Here is a 10,823-nt window from a genome sequence, read left to right on the forward strand (position 1 = left end):
GCACCATACATCATTACATTGTTGATAATAGACAATGGACCTTATTTGCCTGCAAAATTTTGCCTAAATTTGCATTCAGGATGAGGTGAACCTTTAAACTCAATATTATTTGCCATAGCCTTGCAGTTTGTTGACTGGATGTGAATGCAGCAGATACAAGCAGTCTTCAACCGGCATAAAATCATTAGCAAGCCAATGTCTGAACCTGCCGCATGGGTCTGTATAGTCTCAAACTGTGTTCCACCTCAAAAATTAGACTCAAAGTCTGGGCTGTGCTCTGGGCTAAATGGTGGTGCCGTTGTAGCAACGAGTGCCACGTGACAGGGCTTTATTGTCAGCCCCTATGGGAGGGCCGGGAACAGTGAAAGAGCCTGACCTTTTCCTAGCACGAACCCAAAAGCTCTCAAAGCCACCCGACGGGAACAAACGCCCCCGAAAACCACAAAACAATGCTAAAATATTGGCAAATGAAGGGGCAGGGACTGTGCTCAAAATATGTCCATGTACTTGTGTAGAGTTTGCTATATGAAAACATGATCTAAACAGACTTCACAACGTGACCTTTAATAACAGCTATGAGCCGCTATAATAACGACAAGCTTTGAAATGATGTTTTATTAACAAAGTTCGGGAGGAGCACGTCAGATACTTAGCCTAATTAAACACAAGTGGTACGCAATCAAGTCAATCAACTCACAGACATAAATACAGCTGACATACCTCCACTCATTTGACGGTCTATCAGCATCCCTCCACCACCCCTTCTCCACCAAATTCACTAAGTTCTCACCTTACCACGGGGGGATACTCTGGGTTCGGGCCATTCCCGAGCTCAGAGCCCTTCCCCAGGACAGCACGCCAACTACGTATTACCATACTCGCCAAATACGCATTACGTAACTCGTGCTAAATATATGTAAGTGTGAACTCGTGAACTTCTGTTTAAAGTGCAAATCAGCTTTCCTTTCTGGAGCGCAGAGGCTGAAATATCCTACGTCTGGCCTCAAAACTGTGATTTACTGAAATAAATGGCGTGTCAAACCTGTATGCATTTCTTTTTGTGGAAAAAAGTCAAGACATTTTGAAGAATGCTGGAAAACAAATGGTTTCGGGTCCCACTGACTTGTGGACAAAAATGACTAAAGTCAGTGGGACCCGAAACTATTCAGTTACCAACATTCTTCAAAACATCTTCTTTTGTGTTCCACAGCAGAAAGAAAGCCATACAGGTTTGTTATGACTAAACTGTTATTTTTGGGTGGACTCTTCCTTTAATTTAATAAACTGTACATACATTTTATTAGTTACTTTCTAGTCCAGTACAATTTTGAAAGTTTAATTAAGGACTGTTTATGTCATTTTTCTCTGGCCCCCACAACTTCAGCATTAATGATGCTGCTTGATGTCGGGCCGATGCCTGTGGGTAGGACCACATACTCGTGGGACATGCTTCATGCTTCAGCTCTTATTAGAAGCTTGATTAAAATTTCCTCCCCTGAGATGCTCCTGCTAAGTCTTGCAAAAATGTTCTCTTGCCAGGATGTAAATCTCAGTATGGACAGAAGTCACGCAAGAAAGTTCATAATGGCCATCAAAACACGTTTATTAGCGTATAAATACCACTCCGCAGAAACAAGAGCTGTAGAGATTTTGATGAATGGAAGTTATCAGAAGAAACAGCTGAAGAAAGAGGGTGTGTTTCCATTGTTAAGCGTATTTGAATGTGTTTTATTCCTCATTCACTGAAAATGGAGTGTGCAGAGATCAACATTACCAGAGCTTTTGATTGTCCAGAGCTGATTCGCCTGTATCTCTGATGGAGGCACTAGGTTGTTTCAGAGCAGCATGAGGGGAAAGTGTCCTTGGGGTCTCACAGTAGCATCTCTATTGCCTCCAGATGGACCGGAGACGTGGATCGTACCTGGATGTCAGTACCCAGCTGCATATCCTCCCTTACGGGGGTCTGACTCAGCGCTGAGGCCAGCACTGTACCGCACCACGGCCTGAACCACTACGCCCATGGACTTCAACACCTCTATTACATGGTTCTTCGCAGCAAGACCCTCCAAAATGGCCTGTGGGTTGATAGTGAGTGGGTTGTGTTTAGCCAAAACCACATGTGTATTCAGAACAACCAAAGCAAATATCAAGAAAATATCCGGGTGATGCTTCACTCCAACATTAAATATATCTGTGGTTATAATACTTTCATTTTAGGGCAAAATATGACCACAGATCAGTGCTTGCACTCAAAAATACTCACCTGCATTGTAAAAAATTACATTTTACTAGTAATTTCATATTGTTGTTACAGTAATTTTACTATATGTAATGATAAGAAAACATTGTGCATAAAACTTAAGGTAAAGTATGGCCTCATGTGGCTTATAATATACTACAAAAAATATGTTATTGCCAAATAGTTATGTTTTCTCACGTGGGACAATGAAGTTGTTGGGAGAAGGAGGAACTCCAAAGTTATTGGTGATCACAACTAAAGTCATCCATCTCGTTGTTCAGTATAATTCCAGTTGAATTTGACATAAACTTGGAGCCAAAACTGGGAGAAGAAAAAGAATATGATGTAAATTTACAAATATTAATATTAAATGAATAAGTAAGTCAATTAGAAGCTGATTTTCCTAAAAAGTGTAAACACTCTGAATAAATAATGACATATATTTGAGATGCCTCACTATATTGATGGTGGCGGCGCCCGCGCTGCCGTCCTCTGCCGCCACTGACACATGTGATGTGCCGTGATCGTCGGGAAGGTAGAACTCGGGTTCATAGTAGCTCTCTTGCTGAGTCATATTATCTGTGATCTTCTGGAGTATCATGTCAGCGTAGTCCTTCGAGGTAATGTTTTGGATGAACTGTCAGCGAGAAAGAGGAGGAGGTAAAGCAGATCATTATTGCGGCCCTGCTGGCGGCACAGTAATCTACAGCTTGAAAGAACAGCTGATCAAAAGGGCGAACGCACAATGAGCCGTTCAATAGCGCACTATTTTCATGCTCTCTGATTAGTGTGAGATACAGCACGCCGCTTTCAGTAATGGCTTTGATCACAGCTGGCGAACATGCGCCTGTGTCAATGTGTACAGCTGCTGAAGACACATGTGAGCATTTTTACATTAAGATAATGCATGTTGGTTGAGGTTTAGAGATATTCTTCTGATAAAAAGTCACTTAAAGGAATCCAAAAAATGTAAATTCTGTTCTCACCTTCATGTCGTTTCTAGCCTGTATGACTTTTGCAGAACACAAAGGAAGATATTTTGAAGAATGTTTTAACTGTTTTTGGTCACATAATATCAGTCCAGTCCAAAATGGTGTTGTTAATATTAACTAAAACTAAACTCATCAAAAATCAGTTTTGATCACTGAAATAATATATATTAAAATAATAATAATAATTATAAAAAAAAAAACTTTTTCCTTAAACTTAAGAAATGTTGCATTGGCAACAAATATAATAAAATAAAATAAATAAAAAAATCTATAAAATAAAATAAAGTTCTAAAATTACTAAAACTGAAATTAAATTAAATAATTTATATAGAAATATCAAAAATAAAAATACTGGAAAAAAAGGAAGACAAAACAGGCATGATACAAAATATCTTTGTGTTCTACAGAAGAACGTAAATCATACAGGTTAGGAATGAGATGAGGATGAGTAAATGACAGAATGTCTCTTTTTCCTTTTTTTTCTTTTTTTTTTAAATGAAGTATCGCTTTCATTACAACTTACACTGGAGATGTTGAGAAATTCTGGATCTCCCAAGACACTCCTCTTGGCATACGCAAACCGGAACACCTCTACTATGCGATGATAGGTGAGGGTTTTATTCTCAGTGGTGGAGACACTGTCTGAACTGAAGTTGTAACCTGAGGAAAGAGAATGAGGGCTCAGTTAGATTCACTACATTCTGTGATTACTCAACCATGCTAACTGTTGTCATATAAATGGCTAGAACTGCCAATCATCAAGACGACTGCCATAGAAAGGTCTTCAGAAGCCTTTTACTTGTTCAGAGAACATTCAAATGTAACATTCCCATGATGTTTGCTAAATGATACAATGGAATGTTTAATTAATGATTGCATAACCCCAAAAAAAAGTTCCAAAAACTGGACGTTATGAACGTTCTGAGAACATTCAGAAATAACATTTTTGATAACATAATGGGAATGTCAGCAAAACGTTCTTAGAACATTTTTGTTAGCTGGGTAATCAATCTGTGGTGAAGCCAAATGCAATTGTTTTTCTCTTTCATCTAATCAAATCTGAATATGCAGAAGCACAAATGTGATTATTATGGAAAATTTCAGTTCTTAAAGACCGAAAATGCTGCAGAACATTCTGCAAAACATCTCATTTGTGTTCCACTAAAGTAAGTCAGTGATATGGTTTAGGAAATTACATGACAGTGAGTAAATGGTGCTGTCATTTTCACTTTTAGGTCAACTATTATTTTACTGTTGGACAACTGACCCCGTTTTAGTGTCTGAAAACTTCTCAAATTGTCTCGACCATTCATGCCAGACCCGTCTATTTGAAATAATTGAACAATTATGAATGACTCACCATGGAAGATGTTCCATAACGACTGAATAAATCAAGCTAAATTGTGGAAAAAAACAAGTGCTAACAGTGTTTATCGACAGCCGTGCCCTGTCTGGCAGCAACTTAATGACTAAGTATCTCATCAGTAAAGCTACAGAGTGGGTGTCTGAAAAAGACCAAGACACAGAGCCATAGAGAGCGTCCAGCTCGCCGAAAGAAAGCAAAGCTGATGAATCTCAGATAACAGGCTGCTTCAGAGTATCCCCTACTGGTGGAACCCCAAGGAAAGGGTCGGAACACACTGACTGCATGGATTTTTCCATGCTTGGTTTGTGTCCAATTAGTGGCAAACAGCCCACGTTAGTGTTGGTGTGGGAGACAGGAGCGAAGGGTGGAGGAATTTTAATGGCTTGTAGCAAAGAAAAGTTGGGATGTTCTGAAGTCACTGTTCGGCATGAGGAAACAGTTAAGCACATTAAAGATTGTCAGTGCTGAATCAGAACAGTGAGTCATTTTTTGGAAATGTCCAACTTGAATGAACAATAAACCTACTATACAGACTTATATTAATTGGTTGTTAAAATCGCTATTGAGTTTGGGTCAGGGTAGTTTAGTAAAACTAAAACCATAAAGAAAAAAAATTTTGTTACTTGAAATAAAATAAACGTAACAAATAAATTCAAATAAAAAAAAACGTTGAATATTTTTTTCAGTTAGTTGAAGGCCCAATTTTTCATTTCTAAAACTGAAATAAAAAATAAATAAAAAAAATACAGACATTTAAAAAAATAAAATGATAAAAATGACAAAAAATAAAAAAAAATAATTACAAAATCATAAATGAAATTAAAACGAAAACGGAAAATATAGAAAAAAAAACTAATAGTATCCCAATGACCGTTTGCGTGACATGTTGGAACCATTTCAACGTTTTGGTTTTGTGTGGGGGGGTTTTTCTAGCGGGCAGAAATATTCTTTCAAAATAATATTTAGAAAAACCCCTTAGTTTAGCCTATATTATTGAAATTGCAGGCTATATATAAAATGCCCCTATATATAAAAGCAATTTTAGGCATGAATAGTTAATGTGTGTCCTGGGCTGCATTGTGACCATTGTTGGCAATGGTTCTACAATCTTCTAGGGTCACAATGCTTTTGGGAAAGGCAGCCCTGGATAGGCTGTCCAGTGTGTGAACTCTGTACCTACCACTCAGGATGTTGAGTACCAGCGTGAGGACTGGGCCGCTGGCAGGTGCGTTTGGTGTCACCATTGTGTAATCACCCACAGTGGCAGTGAGGGGGGAATCATCCAGCAAGGGCTTGTAATTGCTCAAGTCCTCCAGAGTTATTATCCCATCTGCAACACACACGACGCAGACACCCGTATTACACATGATGCTAAGCAACTTAATGAGATCAAACCTACAGAGTTATTGATTTAGTCATTAACAACCAATTGTGTGTTATCCTTCAACACCTCGGCCTGGGTGGACTATTGACAGCACTGCAGGAATTAGTGGGATGTAAAATATTTGGAAATCAATGAACCACAACACGCCAGCCACAAAAGAAGCCTAGAAACTGCACAATTTAGCATCTTTAACTCACTAATATGGGCAGTCAAGTACATCTGACAGGAACTAAAAAATGTGGCTCTATGCTTATAGTGATTTACTAGCAGAATGTATTCCTGGATCAAGATTTTGACTTAAGGCTTAAGACTAAAGAAGACTCGAGAAACGTTTTAGGGTTAGCTCAGGGGATTTCAGACATTTAAATATTATGATATTTTTAAGTAATACAGACCCTATTTGTGCGGTTTGTGCTTCATAAATAAATAAAATTATGTTTAATCCATATAAACATATAAATTACATTGTAATAAAAATTTACATTTTATCTATATGCATTGTGCATAAGAACTCAAATTTAAGCAATGCATATACAGTGTATGTGTATGTATACTGTGTTTTTATTTGTTGCTGTTCACATAGTTCACATTCAAGGTCCTCTGGGGTACAGTTTGAAAACCTCTAAATCACGTCATACAACCACACTTTTGATTTAGTCCAGATTATGAGTTATTGATGCCAAATAATGGAATAGACATATGTGTGAATAAAATCCTGCAGCTTGGATATCCCTCACAAGGTTCTCAGCAAGCTGTCCGCTGTAGAAAGCATCAGGCCCATTGTTACGTTATGTGTAATTATGTTTTATAATGTTTATATGTTGTTGGATGTTTTCTTTCTCTTGAGTTTCAGATCGCCGCTGATTTGCTAAGTGTTGCCGCCTAGCAACGGTAATTGGATGATCAGCTGGCGGTTTCCTTTAAAACGCCTCTTCCGTTTCTCAGAAGCGAGTTGGTGTGACATCGGGCCGGTCGCACTGCTCCGGGCTTCCTGCTAGCCGCCAGACCAAATGTGTTTCTAGTGTTTCTTTTGTCTTTTTTTCTTTCTTTGTTGCTTAGTTTGGAATGTGGTAGAAATGTAGGAGAGACCTGCCTTTTTGATTTAATCCTCATTTTTCATGATGTTTATGTTTAGAGTAGTTTAGGTAAGGTTGGTTGTATTTATTTTTCTTTTCTTTGGGGTAGGTTATTTATATTGCCGTTTTATTTGATTAGATTGGGTTTTGTTTGTTATTTTGGCTTTGGGTCTCTCTGACGAAAAATGCCACTTCATTAATTAATTTTATATTTAATTGTATTGCTTTAATTGTATTGCTTTAATGATTTTCTGGTTGGGTTGTGGGTCTCTTTGGGAGATCCACTAATTATTGGTGTTTCTTATCTTCTTTTGTAATCCATAATAAATTTACTTTATAATTTATTGTGATTTGTTCGGGTTCTTTTTGATCTGACGGCCTGCTGGAAGTCTTTTTGTTTTTTATTATTTATTGCGTCTCACCCCTAGCGGACGTAATACCCATTATCTGCAATGAACTCATAAGTGTCAGCCAGTTTTGTGAAGGTGATGGTGTCGTTTTCCTTTAGGATGTTGCCGGTGGAATCGCAGAACACAGAACCGAACCGAAAATGTTAGTGCATAAACGCAGTGGTTTTACAGTGGATATACCATATTACAAATTACATTATATATTTTTTTTTATAATATAAAACCCCCTAATGTCACCCCACTGTCAAAGACAAATTACTTTGTGCACCTTGTTAAAAGTAAGAATATTTGTGTATGCTCCATGTGTGCTAACCATAACTTCTTATCACCCTTAATGATGTTTCTGTTTGAGTTAATGGCACTTGCCAATGCTCCGCCAACAGGAAAGCCGTTTCTGGCCAGTTGTATGCTTAGTAAAAACAGCTCTTTCCATGGAAGCTTGACATGCCATTTATGGGCCATTTCATACCCCCGAATCTCTCCAGGAACAGCAATGGACAAACCACCTGTGGATGAATGTTTTAAACACTTTATTCCATGTTTTATTATTTAAAACCCCCAACAGATCTGAAACACTGAACTTAAGAAAAACAAAAATGCTGCAATTAAAAATAATATATGGCAGTTGATGACTTGTGACATGCGACCATGTGTACAATGTTTTCAGTGGTTTTCCTGGAAAAGTCCTATATTAACCATATGTAGAGCCTGATGTACTGTGAGTTATTGATTGTTGAAACTGTGTTAATAGTTTTTGATGCTTATCTCTCCATGCTAGCACCATTTCACAAGGCCACTAATCGTGTAAATCCTGTTTCACTAATGATTTCCCAGTTAATGCAATGTAGTTAAAAGATACCTTTCTGGGAAAGGTCTGTACTATTTCCAAACATGTCTCTGGTTGAGTTTGCAGGGGCCGTCTCTTGTGCATTGATGGTTTCGACTTTTCCTGCAAAATCAAAGTAATAATCTATAAATATAAACAAATCCAAAAATATAAATATATTATTATTATTATTATTATATAATTATACAAAATAAAAAAATAATATAAAATATATTAAACTATTAAAATATGTACACAGACACATTTTAACATTTGTATTATTTACAATTATTTACATTTTATTTATGCAGTGTGCATGAAAATATATAAATACAAAATTGCAAATAATGCATATACTGTATTCCTAACTATGTGTATATATACATACATTTTTATATAAATATTAAAAATAAACAAATAAAATATAAAAATAGATTTAAATTCACTAGTATGTATAAAACTTACTTTTATATTAAATTATAAACAGTGTGTGCATAAAACACACATATATATACATACATACAGTATATATTTATAATTTATATACATATATGTGTGTGTGTGTGCGTGTGTGTCACGAATCTGGTCTGTGGACTTCCGTTTACTCACCACCAGAGGTGACTCCTCCATCACATTGACTTTTGCACCACACTAGTGTTGCACTTCACCCACAAACTACAATTCCCATCATCCATTGCACTGACAACACACAGCTGTCACCAAACTCACACTGCTCTGATCACACAGCTGATTGCACTGATTACACACGCTTTATAAGCCTTGAACTTCCTCTCTGTCTTTGCCGAGTATTGTTCTGTGTATAACACTCTCCAAGTGTTAGCTGCCTTACCGAGCCTGCTGTGTGTATGTCAAGCTCTGAGTCTGGTTCTGTGTATAACACTCTCCAAGTGTTAGCTGCCTTACCGAGCCATTCTGTGTTCTCTAAGTTTAGTTTGTTTTGTTTATGGTCTCGTTTCCTGTTTCCCGCCCTTGTATCGTGGATTTACCCTTGTCTCACCGTTTCGGACTCTGTGTGTACCTCGTTTGGATTATTGCTCAGGTTATCGGACTACCCCTCATCTCAAGCCCTCTGGATATTGTTCGCCGATCGAGGACCCACGCATGCCCTTGGATTACTCTTGTGTCTTGCCCGTGCCATACCCGTTTGCTGGTGTTTTGACCCTGCCTGCTATTTTTCTGTTTATTAATAAAAGCTTGCAAATGGATCCGCACGTCTCACGTCTCGTTCACCCAGTTACAGTGTATACACACACAAATTACATTACATATTATATTATTTACCATAATTGACCTTTTATTTATGCAGTGTGCATAAAAACTAAAAGTTGTCAATACAATATAAAAATGCAATAGCTTTAAAACAAATGTAGCAAATATTATTAAAATGTAAATTATATTTTAAAAAAATTAAATGCTAAAAATAGATCCTTAAAGTATGTGCAGAAATTCTTTATGTACACACAGACAGTGCAGACTGGTGTATCAGATTGAATCAGACAGGTAATAGTGACTGCATACCTGTTTTGGCATCATAAATAGTGAAAAAGAGCCCTCCTCCGATGCCTATGCTGTGGGCATTCATCAATCCTACGCACAGAAGAGCAGCAATGGCAGGATCTACAGCGACACCGCCTCTCTTCAGGATATCCCTGGAGGACAGAGAGGGCATTTGGCATGCAAACCTTGACATGATCATTTGAAATATCAGTATGCACAACAACTAAAAGAGTTTGATGAAAAACACTACAAATATATTTTGCATTGACAAAAATGTGCAATATGATTGTTCATTTTATTAAAATTTATCTTTTTGCATCTGTACCCAAAGTTTCTGTTTTTCTTTTGCACAAATCTCCACTTGCCTGATTTATAAAACATTCCATTCCTTTATTCCTGGCTCTTGACAATATTTTCTGATTTATGTGATAAAAAGAGTGATCCAAAATCTCCTCTGTAAGAAACCTTCAGCTATGATGTCAACCAAATGAAACAAGTTTGAACCTAGCTTTGTCTGGCGTTCAGATTTCTGTTCTGGACATGTATTCAAATGTGTGCATATTTAATTAGATAATGCCTCATTTGCATGTTTACGTAACATTTCATAAAACATGTCATTTAAAACATTTTTGATGAATTAATGATTAATCAACCGGGGAAGTATGATGATACCTGTTAGTTAACACTTTTTACCCTATCACCTCTGGTGTTGAGTCTCAAGTATCTATTCCTACCGGATGTGACCTTTAAAATGATGTTCATTAGTGTGCTCGGTTTGATTCAGTTGTATTAAATAATAGGTATCACTTACATAAAACCAGTTAAAGTGGATTTTACTTCCTGGAGCACATTTTTAAGTAACCTGACAAAGTATTCTAATATTTCATCTCACATGGCTTTTCACAGAGCTATTGATACAAACCAATAATAGTACAAGAAAAGTGTTTATCTGCACTACAAAAATGTAACATTGCAGTTGATACCTTAAAAACCAATTACTGCATGATGTGAT

At 37.1% G+C, this 10,823-nt stretch overlaps 1 pseudogene across 1 annotated transcript; it reads right to left on the reverse strand.

Moving 5' to 3' along the window:
* Positions 1–1,928: 1,928 nt before the first annotated feature.
* On the reverse strand, positions 1,929–9,983 carry LOC306863815 (glutathione hydrolase 1 proenzyme-like; annotated as a pseudogene). The gene is made up of 10 exons: positions 9,833–9,983; positions 8,327–8,416; positions 7,781–7,973; positions 7,498–7,596; positions 6,679–6,758; positions 5,778–5,927; positions 3,755–3,891; positions 2,677–2,876; positions 2,438–2,560; positions 1,929–2,191 (listed from the first exon to the last, which is right to left on the reverse strand). The product of its transcript is annotated as a glutathione hydrolase 1 proenzyme-like (transcript).
* Between the last annotated feature and the right edge of the window lie 840 nt (positions 9,984–10,823).

The sequence above is a fragment of the Barbus barbus genome (assembly GCF_936440315.1).
Source record: "Barbus barbus genome assembly, chromosome: 45".
Lineage (NCBI taxonomy): Eukaryota > Metazoa > Chordata > Actinopteri > Cypriniformes > Cyprinidae > Barbus > Barbus barbus.